Genomic DNA, 16,193 nt, shown 5'->3' with positions numbered 1-16,193 from the left:
CTCATTTGTAAACTGATTTTGATGCTCATGATAATGAGATGATACTCATTTGTAAATCAACATGTTCCTCCGCACGAGCCGAAGCACAACCACAACTACACACTGTTCTTCCGCAGAAGGCGTGCAGTTTTGTTTTCACCGCTAGAGGGCCGAATGTCACCTTTAATATTTATTATATTCATATTAATAATCATTTGTATGGATCTTACTAATATTTGTAATAACTAATATTTCTAAATATTTTTGACCTTTATATGGTAATACAGCTGAATTTATCAACTGTCAGGGAAAAGTTGTGTGTATACAGTAAGTATACATTATAATTATAAATGAATTAGTGTTGTTTTTTTTCTCGTTTTATTAATATTAGAATTATCTTTTATTACTATATTTTTATGTTTCATGTCAATTTTTGTTTATTTGTATTATTTTTTAAATATTGCTGTTTAGGTTTAAATAGTTTTATTTCAGTTTTAGTTTTTATTTCCAGTTAATAATTTTAGTGCTTCAAATTAAACTTATTTCAGTTTCTAATTTTCATTTTTTTTAAACTAATATTTACATTTTATTTTATTTCCGCTTTATTTCAATTAACAAATGTTTTTAAAGGGGGGGTGAAATGCTCATTTTCACTCAATCTCCTGTTAATCTTGTACCTATAGAGTAATATTGCATCCTTCATATCTCCAAAAAGTCTTTTGTTTTATTATATTAATCAAAGAAAGATAGGCTGTACCGAGTCTTTCCGGAAAAAACCGAGCGGCTGGGGGCGGGCCCTGTGGGCGGAGCTAAAGCTGTGCTAACGCACCGAGCTAGTGACAACACACAGAGACATTATTTGTTCAACAGTTACTCACCGTCCGGTTCCAACGCACGACCGCGAACCTTTATCACCGTGACTGCTCGATCCTTAAGCATTAGACGATCTGCAAATCCGTGGATCTGGGCTTTGTTTATAAAACAATCATCGTCGAAATGCAGGGAACAACAGTCTTACACAACTCCGTTTATGCTCAGGAAAACAAACTCCATCCACGGGTTCCTTAACGCTGGGTTCTTTGGGAATCTGTGCAGGGTTGTCTTGCCCTGGCAACCAAAAACACACTTCTTTGGTGACACTGACTTCCCAAAAGCCGGGCAGGGCGCTTTGATGGCGAACTGCTTTCACTCTCTTGCTCTAGTCTACGAGTGCGCGCGCGGCCGCGATCTTACCGGAGAAGTGCCCTTAGGACCCATATAAGGAAATTCCGCCCTATCTTACGTAAGACAGAGCCATACTCGAAAAAAACTTTCCGAAACTTGTGACAAACCGGAAGGAGTATTTTTGGAACAAAAATACTCCTTCAAACGTACAACTTAGTTTTTGAAACTTTGTCCATGTTTAGCATGGGAATCCAACTCTTTACCAGTGTAAAAAACTCAGTATGCATGAAATAGCATTTCACCCCCCCTTTAATGTTATTTTTAATAGTTTTGGTTAGATAATAACCCTAGTCTTTTAATAGTGTTGAACTTTAATGTGATAACGCTCGTTTCATATTAAAAAGACTAATTATTTCATAATTAGTATTGTCTTAGTATTACGATTAAAATTGCATCTGTCATTTCTTAACTTTTAAACAACTACCTAGTGATAAAATAGAAAAATACCGGACAGACAAAAAAACACTTTTTTATCTTAAAAAATCATCTTTTGTTGAACATTTCATTAGAAAGTGAAAGAGCCTGAGAGAGAAAGTGTGTTTTACTCCTGTCAGTGCAGAGCAAATGAGAACAAAGATCATGGGAGTGTTTCATTTGACACTTGACAGCGTGTAGTTATAATCATTCTTCAACACTAGATGGCGACACATTATTAATATATTTTTGTCTCAGATGTTTCAGCCGGACTCTTTGGGCCAGAAGTGTTTGCTTGTGAAAAGCGTCATCGGTCACAGCGCTTACGGAAAATATGTGTCAATGTATATTGAAAGGTTATGACAGAATATCATAATATTTTGCATGAGAAAAACAATCACTGTCCCGGTTCAGCCACATTCTGGTTTCCCATTAGACTCACAAAAGTCTGTAGTTTCTGCCCTGAAAGTCATTTGTTAGATGATAAATGCACATGATCAGGTTTGAGTCAAACGTGATTCAGCCTCTTTACTGACAGTAATTGAAATGCATTGATTATTGGACGCCATGTTTGCAGGTCTGATGGATTTGATTAGGAAAAACTGTCAAATCCAGCTTATATTTGAATCTTCATGTTATCTGTGTTGCTGTGAGGAGAAAGCAACGATCTGACCTTTAACCTCTGAGACTGATCAGCACTCACATCAGTAAATCAATCAGACAAACACTCAGAGAGTAAACACACACACGCGTGCATGCTGTTACACACACGTGCACAACTGACTAAAGTCTGGAATAATTATGATTTTCTTTAGTACAGTCCTGTTCCCCATGTACAGTCACACACATGTATGCAGACACCTTCAACATTCCTCACATTATCTCAGTTTATTCGCTATAGTTTAGAGAATGGTGATAAAATATGAGCAGAACTCAGTTGATATTTGACTGGTTTTGTCCGTCCTTCTGTTAGACTGTCTCACACATGAATTATGTTGAATATCTGTCAGCTGTTAAATTTAACTACACAATTAGATAATACCAGTTTAGCTCAACCAATCACCAAGCAATGCTTCATTTTGTTCAGTCTGTGTGTAAAAAGAGCATTAGCAACTAGAATGTACATTTCCTGAAGAAAATGTGAGTGTTGCTGGCAGTGGCAAAATGCAGCACAGTTGCTAGGGTGTTTCTAGTGGGTTGCTAAGGTGTTCTGGGTGGTTGCTAGGATGTTTTGGGTGGTTGCTAGGCGGTTGCTAGGGCATTACTAGGTGGTTGCTAGGGTGTTTTGGGTTGTTGCTATGGTGTTGCTAGAAGGTTGCTAGGGTAAGAAAAAACACTTCAGCAAAACATGATCAGGTCAAAGAGTCTGAATCATTTCTGGTCCCAAATTTGTATAATCTTCACTGGTAGTCACTGTATGAAGAATATTTGGGTATAATATGTCACAGTTTATTTTGCTCTCCTCACTTACATAAATGATATATAGAGTCCTGATCACACTAGTAAAAAAATATAAAAAATGATATCTGGTGTCTGAATAATTTTTGTTCGACTGTACATGATGTACTTATTATAGTAATTGCAATAACCAGGTAAAAACTAGATATTAACCGTAACTCATGTAGTTACCGTAAATTCCCCAGAGCTTTCTCAGGCCAGTAACACTGTAAGTGTATATGGGTCAATGATGTGACGGGTCATTTTTTTTTGTCCAAAGGCCTTAATAATAATAAAAAAACAAATATATAACATCCAAAGTATGTAAGGTAGTACAACTTGATCTCTTTTACTGAATCCAAAAGGTTTTAATTATATTTTACTACATATAAAGGTATTTTAAAGATTTTGAAGTGTCAAAATGTCATTCGGTAAAACCGATATAGTAAATATTTAAATGGAATAATATTGTTTTTAAAAACTAAAGGAACTACAATAATACAAATATAAAGCAGATTTTTACATTTCCCCTTTTCTCCTTTCCCGGTGCAATGTTTTACTGGAATATGTTGGAGTGTTTAGAGTAGTCCAATAAATGATTACATTTATGAGATCAGTGATCATTTGTTTTAATATTTCTTCTGTGGTCCACACTATATACTATCTCAACATCAATGTCAAATCAGTTTTTAACTTTCAAATCAGTGGTTAAACCGAATGACTTTTTTGGTGACATTTTTTCCATCTTGTAAAAAATGACAAAAAACAGTGTTAATTGATTGTACAAACCACAAAATCTTAAACTAAAAAAACTAAGTAAACTAAAAAATGGTTTCAGATATAGTTATATCTCCATTCTATTTTTTTTACACTTTTAAAAACCTTATTCGTCAATGACCCATGTAGTGTAAAATAAAGTGCATAAATCCTCTCCTGTGGCCTCATGGGATATAAAGTGTCCATCGGATCCACACGGAAGAAGTGTCTCATCCCGGGACTTTTCTCATGAGTGCAGTGAATTCAGACATGCTTCTTTTGTCACATACTGTTTCTCGACTATGCTGGGTTGTTTTAACCCAGTGTTGGGTCAAAGATGGACAAACCCAGCCGGTTGGTTGAATTTTTAAATTCGCATTTTTAATCCAACCTTTGGGTTTGTCCATGTTTGACCCAAAATTGGGTTAAAACAACTGTAACGATCACCAGTGACAGTGCCCAGGATAACCATCAGAGGGCGCTCCAACCCCACACATCCACAAACTACATTTCCCATGATCCTTTGCCCAGACTAATCAGCCATCATCACATTCACCTCTTGTTTATTCACCCTATACAAGCCTGGTTCTTTCTGTCCTTCCTTGCGAAGTCTTGTTAGTTGTGTAAACAAACAAACACACTCTCACTGATGATCGTTACAACAACCGCAAGTGTGTGCTTTCAGACGCAGCCCTTCTCTAATGTTATTACGGGATCAGTAATCGTGCGTTTCTAAGCGTATCCCATCATGCATCCCTGAAATCACGAGATGTCAATGAAAACCTTCCAATGTAAGTACATTAATTGCATTAATCATATATAATTTGCTAGTAAAACATAAAGTGTTGCACGCAAAGATGAGTATGTGTGCAAAGTGTTGAAATTCGAAATGTGTAAATAAGCACTTGTGTAATATGAGTGTGTCCCAGCGGGTGGTCATACGTGTCACACACACACGTGGTCTTTGTTCCGCCTCGAACACTTGGACCAGATACAGGAAACTCGTCATGCAAGTACACTAGTGGTCGAGTGCAGAGACTTGTGGTGTGTGTATTAGGACAGGCCCGTTGTGTAAGCCTTCGTTTCATGCGTCATTGATCAGAAGAGAGGCTCTCGGGAGAGTGAACGTCACATCCGTTTGATTTTCCCACAAAAACCATCCCGTTCGTCACACTAACATCCGTTTACAGGCTTTCACAGACAACCTCTCGTTTTTAAGCTTCGTCACAAGCTGTTCACTCACTGGCAAGTGAAAATACTTACATATCGCCTATTTAAACTGTAATATTTCACCATTTTTACTGTATTTTTGATCAGCCTTGATGAGCAGAAGAGACTCTTTTAAAAACATTATTTGGCTGATTAATAATGATGAACTGGAAAGAGTCTCGGATTCGACAGCAGCTTCACTTCATGATTTCTGCATGTGTCAGTGTTATCCTCATCAAAACCTATTAAAAACATTCCTGTTCTTTGAAATAAAGCTGAAATAAAAGAACATAAATATTAGTTTAAAAAGCTAAACTGAACGAAAATTAGAAATGTTGCCTTGGCAATAAACTGAAAGCACTAAAATTATTCACTGAAAATAGATAAAACCTAAAATTAACTAAAACTTAAAGTCCCCCTGTGGTGAAAATCAAGCTTTTAATGTAGTTTATGTGTCTATGTGGTGTTTTTAATCTGCTTTAAGACAAACCATGTGTAAGTTCATAAGTCGACACCATTGCTGAGTGTTTCCTCCTTAAAACTGCAGTGAACCAAAGACAGTCTCAAACACACGCTTTGAAATCGCTGGTGTTTCTGACGTCACAAACTACCTTGTAACCAATCAGATCAATGTGTGATCGTCAACCAGTGGATCTCTGAGCTGAGGGAGTGAGTGGAGGCGGGGCTCATTTGCATATTCATAGAACCACGCATACTAAATGAGGCAAGGGTGTCGAGTTACATTCAAGATATTTTCAAGAAAAAAACATTTAAATATGTAATTTTGGAGATCAATGATGAGTTTTAAAGGATAAAATGATGGGGGATACAGGGGGACTTTAAATAACAATTGATGAATAATAGCAATTTAAAAAAAAAAATGACAAAAGCACACAATGAAAACAAAAACCTTAAAATAAAAGCTAATAATAAAAATAATAAAAATCTTTTTTTTATTATTAAATGAATAAAAGCTATAATAAATCTAAAAAAGCTTTGGTGTTTGAACAACTAAATGGATTTATGTAAAGGGACATTTATTCTATTCTATTGTGGGAACAGCGAAAATGCTGGGCTATTTAAAAAAAATACTTTTATTCACACTGTAAAATCCTACAGTTGTTAACACTTGTTAGTTAACTTTATTAATGTCTTAACTTAATACTAATCTGTAGTTTTCACACTCTGCCTTGTTTACTCAGAAAACCCCAGTTAAGATGAACTGAAGGTTTGAGTGACATTTTGTCGAGCGAGTTTTTGAGGACACTAATCTCTAGTTGCATTCACTCATTTCCCAAAGTCCTCTTGAAAACTGAAGCATGACTGAAGAACGGGAGAGCATCACATAAGCTGACTTCATAAACTAATGCGGATTCTCCTGAAATGTGTTTTTACTCGCCATTATGCTGATCGGTGTCCCTTTGCTTGGGCTCTCGGAAACTTCATCGATATTGTAATTCTCTTTCTATTGATGCAGCGACGCAACAAGAAATCACAGTGATTTGATGATGTAATGTTATTTTAACAGTTTATTGCTAACACTTGTGTCATAAACACCTTGTGAAACTTTAAATTGGGTTGATATAATCCCTCTATATTTGTGACAATATCTTGCAATCGACCATGTTTGAGTCACACACACTTTAACAGTCAGCATGCAAAATGCAACAATGATAACAAATAAATTGTATTTATTTTTATTAATTGTAGCAATAACAATTTTATGGCACAAGACAGCAAATAAAATTGTCAAATAAAAGCAAAGCAATTGCATAATTTATTCCTGCCGCAATGCACTCTGGGAGTCAGTAATTCCGAGTCGCTATTCTAAGTCAAGTGTGAATCTAAATCAATACTCTCTACTAGAACTCTTGTGTGAGTGAACTATATAATACTAGCGAAGCAGTTAATTAGTCAGTGAGAGATTGTTAATGAGGTAAGCTGTGTTATTATGAGGAATGATAGCCTCAATATGAGGAACTTTATCTGAATGAAATACACACAATTCAGACATGAGGAAGCGGAGTTCAGGTTTGATTTATTTAAATGAGCTGTGGTGAAACCGCAGAAGTTCATCAGTAGTTTATGCCGGGAACTGCTCGATCCGCCTGGTGTTTACGTGACCTATAGAGAACACCACAGAAATGGTTAAAAGAAATCAAGCTTTTCTGAAGGTGATTTCCACGTTCACAGCCTCAATCGCTCCTTTTCCACATTTTCTTCCCACTCCTTTCATCTCAAATACTAAGTTGCACTTTGTTTGCACCCTGATCAGATGTATCTGTACTTTATTTCAACCTTTAATCGCTATCACGACTGTTTGTTTTGATTGATTTTTCGTGTTCTTTGCATGATAATCATTATTCAGCTGTTAGATATTGCATTCCGTTTATTAAAGTTTGCTCTCGAATCTGCTTGTCCATCATAATCTTCGTCTGATGGATCCCTCTGCATCATCACCACATATTTATCATTCGCACACCGCGTTTTAATGCTGCATAGAGACACGTTAATGTTTAGACAGAAAATACAATATTAGTATGAAATTGATGCTTTAAATATAAAATCATGGACATAGAAATATACAATTATAAAAAAATAAAAAAAATAAAACTATGAAATACATTTTTTTGTATAATAATCTTACAGCTCATCAGAATTTTCCTGTAGTTGTTGAATTTTTAGTATTTGCAAAGCTTCTGGAATTTGTTAGGCAGTTGCTAGGGTGATGTAGTTGGTTGCTAAGGAGGTGCTTCTGTGTAAATAATGAGGGTTTTTTTAGGTGATTTGTGAGTGATTTGCTAGAAAGTTTTTAACCCTTAAAAACACACCTTTTACATTAGGTTCATTTGGACCTTTACAAAACTGTCATAACTCAATATTTTTCAACTAAAGCCATATTGTATCTGATCAGTAGCTTCTCATTAATGAGTGAATGCACAAAATGTACAAAAATGCACAAAAAAGTTTTGAAGGTTACCATGTTTCTACCATGCTATTACTTTAATAACCCCCTTTTTATTTATTAAAAATTAGAGAAATTCTTTAAAAATGTTAGAAGAACTTCAGTCAAAACCAGTGTGATGCAAGAAAATATGTATTTTTTATCAACACTTTCTGCTGAAGTATCATATCCATGAACTGAGGTTGGATTGTACTGTGCGTTCACGATTACCGTAATTACGAGATTTTAACTTGTAAAAAGTGTTCACGAGCTTGTTATTACGACTTGTACGCTGGGAATGTTTTTCGCCTGACCGCTGCAGATTCATTTAGTGTCGCCATAAAAACACATAGTAGTTTTTATAACATAGAACAGCTCTGGCTAGAACGTCATGTTATCTACGGCAATTATGGCGTGAACGCAGAAAAAGACAAATAGAAGTTCTAATAAACAATACATTACGACTGTTTCACTACTGTTGATGTGCTGAGCAGCCATACTGGATTCTGAAGTTGGGATTGTTGTGCTTCCCTTCCCAGTTTCCTAGTTGGAACTCTGACTTGTTGAAGGGACGTTCCAGTTCCAACTCTTTGCGACCATTGACAGAATTTTCCCAGCTTTCTGTGTTTTCACTGTTATAAACATAAATACAATATGCATATGCACACTTCAAGAAATCTGTCTTCTTCATTTACGGTAGCACTACTGCAAATTCATACAGTAAGTTACTGTAAATTTCATAAAAATACCCACAATCCAGTCCATATTACAGTAGTTAACCGTAAATAATATAAATGGTATTTTACTGGGCTTTTTTTTACGGTAAGTAAAACAGTTTATTCTGACTTTTAATCTCCCAGTTGCGTGTTATAAATTCAGAATTGCTAGATATAAACATGCGATTCTGAGAAAAGATGTCAGAGTTGCGAGATGTAAACTCGCAATTGTGAGGAAAAAAAGTCAGAATTGTGAGTTTTTATCTCGCAATTGCAAGTTTAGGTATATCACGCAATTCTGACTTTATAACACGCAATTGTGAGATAAAAATTGTCAATCATCTTTTAAATGTTTTATTCTGTGGCGAAAACAAGCTTCTATTATGCATCTTTAGAGTAGAGAATCTGGATCAAAGCGCAGGTGAAGAAGAGGCAGAAACAAGTGATATTATGTAAAATAACGCGATCATCAACATTAAACAGCATATAAATCAAAACTGCTAATGAAATGTTGACCCAGGACGAGCTACTGTGAAGCTTCGATGGACTCGATCGACTCTGAATCCCATCTGGATGCAGTCTTTGACAAAAACACCATTTCCTCAGCTTTTTGCTCAGAATGTTGCTTTTTTAATGACACTGACCAAGAATGCATTAAGCAAGAATGAAACCTTTTTTTTTTTTAAAGCAAAGGCTCTGTTCATTTTCTTTTTATTAATATATTGCATGTTCAGATATTCATACAACAAAATATTCTGTGGGCCATGAAAGTTTTGTGGGACGGATCATGAATGCTGGAGCTGGCTGGGAACCTTTTTCAAGAACGCTGGCAGGGAAAGAGTTAAAAGTTCTTACTGGGAACTAGGATTTTCCCATTTCCGAGTATAAAAAGCACGTTTGCCTCCAAACCAGTCGTGAAAGGGTCCCTTCTGACGGAGTGAAGCGGTTTCTGGAACAAGGATGCTTGATTTTGATTGTATATTAAATGTTTTATACAGAAGAAATCACACATGCAGTGCACACGTTATTAGTGGCACAGAACTGACACACCTCTGCTGCTCTTCGCGTGGTCAATGAAATTTATGTACTATATTTTAGTTTGATAATGTTTTTTATTTAATATTTTGTATTTAGGGGATTTTTTATACTAAATTATATTTACGCTGTATTTAAAATGTATTCACTTTGAGCACAGACCTGAAAATTTAATTTCCAACTTAAACTGTGGTAAATCTTGATGGTTTAGAGCGACAGATGTTTGATCTCTTTTCAGAGGCGACACTTGGCAGATTATTGGCGGAGTGAAAAAAGTTTTAAAAAGTGAACTTGAAATGAAAAAGTAAAAGAATTTAACGTACATTGTTATGAAAAATGCACACAAATACTATTTTCAATTTTTATATCATAAATTATTTTATATCATTTTGTATTAATATTTTCAAAATCTCGTTTTACTCTAAAACTGCAAGAACATCAAAGCCTTAAATCTAAACAAGTTGAGTTCCAAATGTGAGGTTGATATCTCAGTAAATGATCTTTCAGTGAGATGTTGTACGGCTGCAGTTCCAGACGCTTCCACTAGAGGAAACTCCTCTCATTCATTTCCAATGCGCTCATGGAGGACTTTTTACAGGACCATTTAACCTGTTCGAATCATGTCCATGAGTTTATTTAAATTTTTGCACATAGCAAGTGCCAAAACCGTTACCAAGTTTCGTTCCATTCCGATGAAGTAAAAAATAAAATAAAAACCCTAACCCTAACCCAGACCTTAACATTTTTCCAGCACCAGTAATGGAAAAGTCATATAACTTCCGTAGTGAATATACATGTAATATGCTCAGCTATGAACTTTGAGAGTGCAATCTTTGTAAAATGATTTTATAATAGTCAGAAATCAGGATTGCATGTACTTGGACATTCATTAGTGAATGAAGTGTGTGTGAACCCTAAATATGCAGCATTGCATTAAAAGTTTCAGTGCATCAGCTGATCTTTACAGCAAATCTGTTGAACTTTAACTGACCGACTTTAACCAGGAATCCAGCAGAAACCAGAGTCTTACTGTAGATCTGTGTAACAAAACCAGCCCAAAGTGGTCGAGATAAATATCACAACTCTAAATATGCCTTTCTGGAGTTTATTATATTTGAATTAATGCAGAAAGCACATCGACGAGTAATAGAAGTCAGAAAAACAGATACAGAAATATACATTTATTTTGCAGTCACTGCAACACACACAATCTGAAACTTGAAAAGCACAGTACAGTATCATAAACACTGCGTTCATTGATAAAGTCTTCATACTGTCAGATTGACACTGAGGGTGTGTGTGTGTGTGTGTGTTGTGTGTGTGTGCATTAACCCTTTATTTATGACTATTTGCAAATAAATTGGTTTGAGAAAAATATTTTGGTAACGCTTTCTATGAAGCCCATGCTTATAATGAATTAGAGCCCCATTTAGTATTACTATTCTATAAATATATTTATAAAGACTCATTAAGACCTATACTGCATTATAAGAACAGTTATAGTTACATTTGTTATTTGTATAATTACTTTTATTATAAGTCGTGCATTTGCTTTTTCAATGTAACACTGATTTATAAATTATCAAATATGAAATAGTTCCAGAGAAACTTGTTTGCTGTACAAATTAGTTATCAATTATGTCTTTAATGGCTAATGTTTGCATTACAGGTCATGCATGGTAATTCTGATTTGTTAAAATCTAGATCTCCTGACCATCCCACAGTTTACCACACTGTAAAAAATGAATCATGAGTCTTGTAATTTTCATTAAAAAAATTGAGGTGATCATTAAAAATATTATGTATATTTTATTAAGAAAATTGTGGTTAGGGTTTTGTTGAAAATATTGAGAAAATTTCACTAATAACACCAAGAGATGCATTTTCCTATTTTTTTTAAGGAAACATACACAATTTTAAGGCTTGAATTGAGGAACTGATAAACCTCATAAAATTAAGGAAAAGGGGCTACCTATTTATTTTAAGAGAATTAGCTCATTTATGCGGTTTTATTTAGAGACACCATTGTTTGTTCCCAGCATGCTTTGCACATGGCTGGAAATGGAGAGTAAATCTTGAAATTTAGTGTTATTTCATGTGTTTTTGAGTAAAGGGAAACATCTGTTAATGTTTAATGTTCAGGTATGTTTGACATTTGAAAGAGTTTCTATTATGTTAAAGTTTTGATCGTTACCATTGTGCAGAAGAGTAGGGCTTATGGTTAGGTTGTGAATAAATGCATTTATTTAATATTATGAAGCATATTGTTATATACATGTAGCAATAACTCTGCTAATGATAGTGCAGTAACAAGTTTGATTCTGTGCTGTTCTAGCAGTATACGGTCTTTTTTATAAAACAATATATCTCATAGTTAAATATAAACAGGTCATATCCATTCACTTAACTTCACACAATTTTGAGAATAAAAAATACTTCAAATAAAAAAGCACATTTTCACTAAAAAATTGTGTGTCATAGACTAAATAAATTAGGGCGTTTTACATGATTTATTCAGGTAGATTCCATGAATGAAATCAAGCTTTAACTACTCAAAAATATTATGTGTAATATTGTTACCATAATTTTTTTAAGTAAATAGCAGGAACATTTTTTACAGTGCAGTGTCCCAGTTTGGCGTTAAAACGATGTGCTTTAATAAAGCAGCTGCAGATGCAGACACTATAAAAAACATTATTTACATGATTTATCACAAGATTTTTCTTTTATCAAATCAACTTTATATAATTTATGTGATTCAGATAATATCATATTTTGAGTTTCTGTTGATTAAACCTATCTCCTATATTGTATCAACTCAATTTTTTAATTTCAATGAACTTAAAATTTTAAGGTAACCAAGTTAAACCCACAATGTTTTTTGCGCAGTGTGAGTGTTTTTGCAGCGTGGGAGAAAGTGTTTGAGAGCGGACACTGAAACAGGTCAAACCCAAACCTGAGACTGGAAACGGCGTGGGCGTCTGTGACCCCGTCTGTGACCCCGTCTCTAACGCTAAAGCACATCTGGAGGGAACCGTTTCTCACGCGTGCCAGGATCGCACTGTACTCTGGAGTCTATAAATGATTGAAGTGAAGTTGCTTTAGACAGCACCTTCTTCATGACAGACGTGATCAACACAATCTGACCTACTGCCCTTTAAGACTGATCCAGCACTCACAGTGAATCAATGAGACCCACACTCAGATCCAGCATGGCTAAACTCAGACATGCGTACATGCGACTGAACACACGCACACACAGGCTGGAATAATAATGATCATTATTGTTTCTGAAAGAGTCTCTTCTGCTCACCAACGCTGCATTTAATTGATCAAAAATACATAATATTGTGAAATATTATTGCAATTTAAAACAGCTGTTTTCTATGGAAGCGAATTTTTCTCGCAATTGTGACTTTATATCACAATTGCAACTTTATATCTCGCAATTCTGACTTTATATCTCGCAATTCTGACTTTATATCTCGCAATTCTGACTTTATATCTCGCAATTCTGACTTTATAACTCACAATTCTGACTTCATATCTCGCAATTCTGACTTTACAACACAATTCTGACTTTATATCTCACAATTCTCACTTTATATCTCACAATTCTGACTTTATATCTCGTAATTCTGACTTTATATCACACAATTCTGACTTTACAACACAATTCTGACTTTATATCTCACAATTCTGACTTTATATCTCACAATTCTGACTTTATATCTCACAATTCTGACTTTATATCTCACAATTCTGACTTTATATCTCGCAATTCTGACTTTATATCTCGCAATTCTGACTTTATATCTCGCAATTCTGACTTTATATCTCACAATTCTGACTTTACAACACAATTCTGACTTTATATCTCACAATTCTGACTTTATATCTCGCAATTCTGACTTTATATCTCGCAATTCTGACTTTATCTCTCACAATTCTGACTTTATATCTCGCAATTCTGACTTTATATCTCGCAATTCTGACTTTATCTCTCACAATTCTGACTTTATAACACAATTGCAACTTTATATCACGCAATTCTGACTTTATATCTCGCAATTCTGACTTTATATCTCACAATTCTGACTTTACAACACAATTCTGACTTTATATCTCACAATTCTGACTTTATATCTCGCAATTCTGACTTTATAACACAATTCTGACTTTACAACACAATTCTGACTTTATAACTCACAATTCTGACTTTATATCTCACAATTCTGACTTTATATCTCGCAATTCTGACTTTATATCTCGCAATTCTGACTTTATCTCTCACAATTCTGACTTTATAACACAATTGCAACTTTATATCACGCAATTCTGACTTTATATCTCGCAATTCTGACTTTATATCTCGCAATTCTGACTTTATATCTCACAATTCTGACTTTACAACACAATTCTGACTTTATATCTCACAATTCTGACTTTATATCTCGCAATTCTGACTTTATATCTCGCAATTCTGACTTTATAACACACAATTCTGACTTTATATCATACAATTCTGACTTTATAACACAATTGCAACTTTATATCACGCAATTCTGACTTTATATCTCGCAATTCTGACTTTATATCTCACAATTCTGATTTTATAACACAATTGCAACTTTATATCACGCAATTCTGACTTTATATCTCACAATTCTGACTTTATATCACACAATTCTGACTTTATATCTCACAATTCTGACTTTATAACACACAATTCTGACTTTATATCACACAATTCTGACTTTATATCTCGCAATTCTGACTTTATAACACAATTGCAACTTTATATCACGCAATTCTGACTTTATATCTCGCAATTCTGACTTTATCTCTCACAATTCTGACTTTATATCTCGCAATTCTGACTTTATATCTTGCAATTCTGACTTTACAACACAATTCTGACTTTATATCTCACAATTCTGACTTTATATCTCGCAATTCTGACTTTATATCTCGCAATTCTGACTTTATATCTCACAATTCTGATTTTATAACACAATTGCAACTTTATATCACGCAATTCTGACTTTATATCTCGCAATTCTGACTTTATATCTTGCAATTCTGACTTTATCTCTCACAATTCTGACTTTATATCTCGCAATTCTGACTTTATATCTTGCAATTCTGACTTTATATCTTGCAATTCTGACTTTATCTCTCACAATTCTGACTTTATATCTCGCAATTCTGACTTTATATCTCGCAATTCTGACTTTATATCTCACAATTCTGACTTTACAACGCAATTCTGACTTTATATCACGCAATTCTGACTTTATCTCTCACAATTCTGACTTTATATCTCACAATTCTGACTTTATATCACGCAATTCTGACTTTATATCACGCAATTCTGACTTTATCTCTCACAATTCTGACTTTATATCTCACAATTCTGACTTTATATCACGCAATTCTGACTTTATATCACGCAATTCTGACTTTATATCTCACAATTCTGATTTTATAACACAATTGCAACTTTATATCACGCAATTCTGACTTTACAACACAATTCTGACTTTATATCTCACAATTCTGACTTTATATCTCGCAATTCTGACTTTATATCTCGCAATTCTGACTTTATATCTCACAATTCTGACTTTATATCTCGCAATTCTGACTTTATATCTCGCAATTCTGACTTTATCTCTCACAATTCTGACTTTATAACACAATTGCAACTTTATATCACGCAATTCTGACTTTATATCTCGCAATTCTGACTTTATATCTCACAATTCTGACTTTACAACACAATTCTGACTTTATATCTCACAATTCTGACTTTATATCTCGCAATTCTGACTTTATAACACAATTCTGACTTTACAACACAATTCTGACTTTATAACTCACAATTCTGACTTTATATCTCACAATTCTGACTTTATATCTCGCAATTCTGACTTTATATCTCGCAATTCTGACTTTATCTCTCACAATTCTGACTTTATAACACAATTGCAACTTTATATCACGCAATTCTGACTTTATATCTCGCAATTCTGACTTTATATCTCGCAATTCTGACTTTATATCTCACAATTCTGACTTTACAACACAATTCTGACTTTATATCTCACAATTCTGACTTTATATCTCGCAATTCTGACTTTATATCTCGCAATTCTGACTTTATAACACACAATTCTGACTTTATATCATACAATTCTGACTTTATAACACAATTGCAACTTTATATCACGCAATTCTGACTTTATATCTCGCAATTCTGACTTTATATCTCACAATTCTGATTTTATAACACAATTGCAACTTTATATCACGCAATTCTGACTTTATATCTCACAATTCTGACTTTATATCACACAATTCTGACTTTATATCTCACAATTCTGACTTTATAACACACAATTCTGACTTTATATCACACAATTCTGACTTTATATCTCGCAATTCTGACTTTATAACACAATTGCAACTTTATATCA

Source organism: Squalius cephalus (assembly GCF_949319135.1).
Source record: "Squalius cephalus genome assembly, chromosome: 15".
NCBI classification, from domain to species: Eukaryota; Metazoa; Chordata; class Actinopteri; order Cypriniformes; family Leuciscidae; genus Squalius; species Squalius cephalus.
This window is presented reverse-complemented; position numbering follows the sequence as displayed.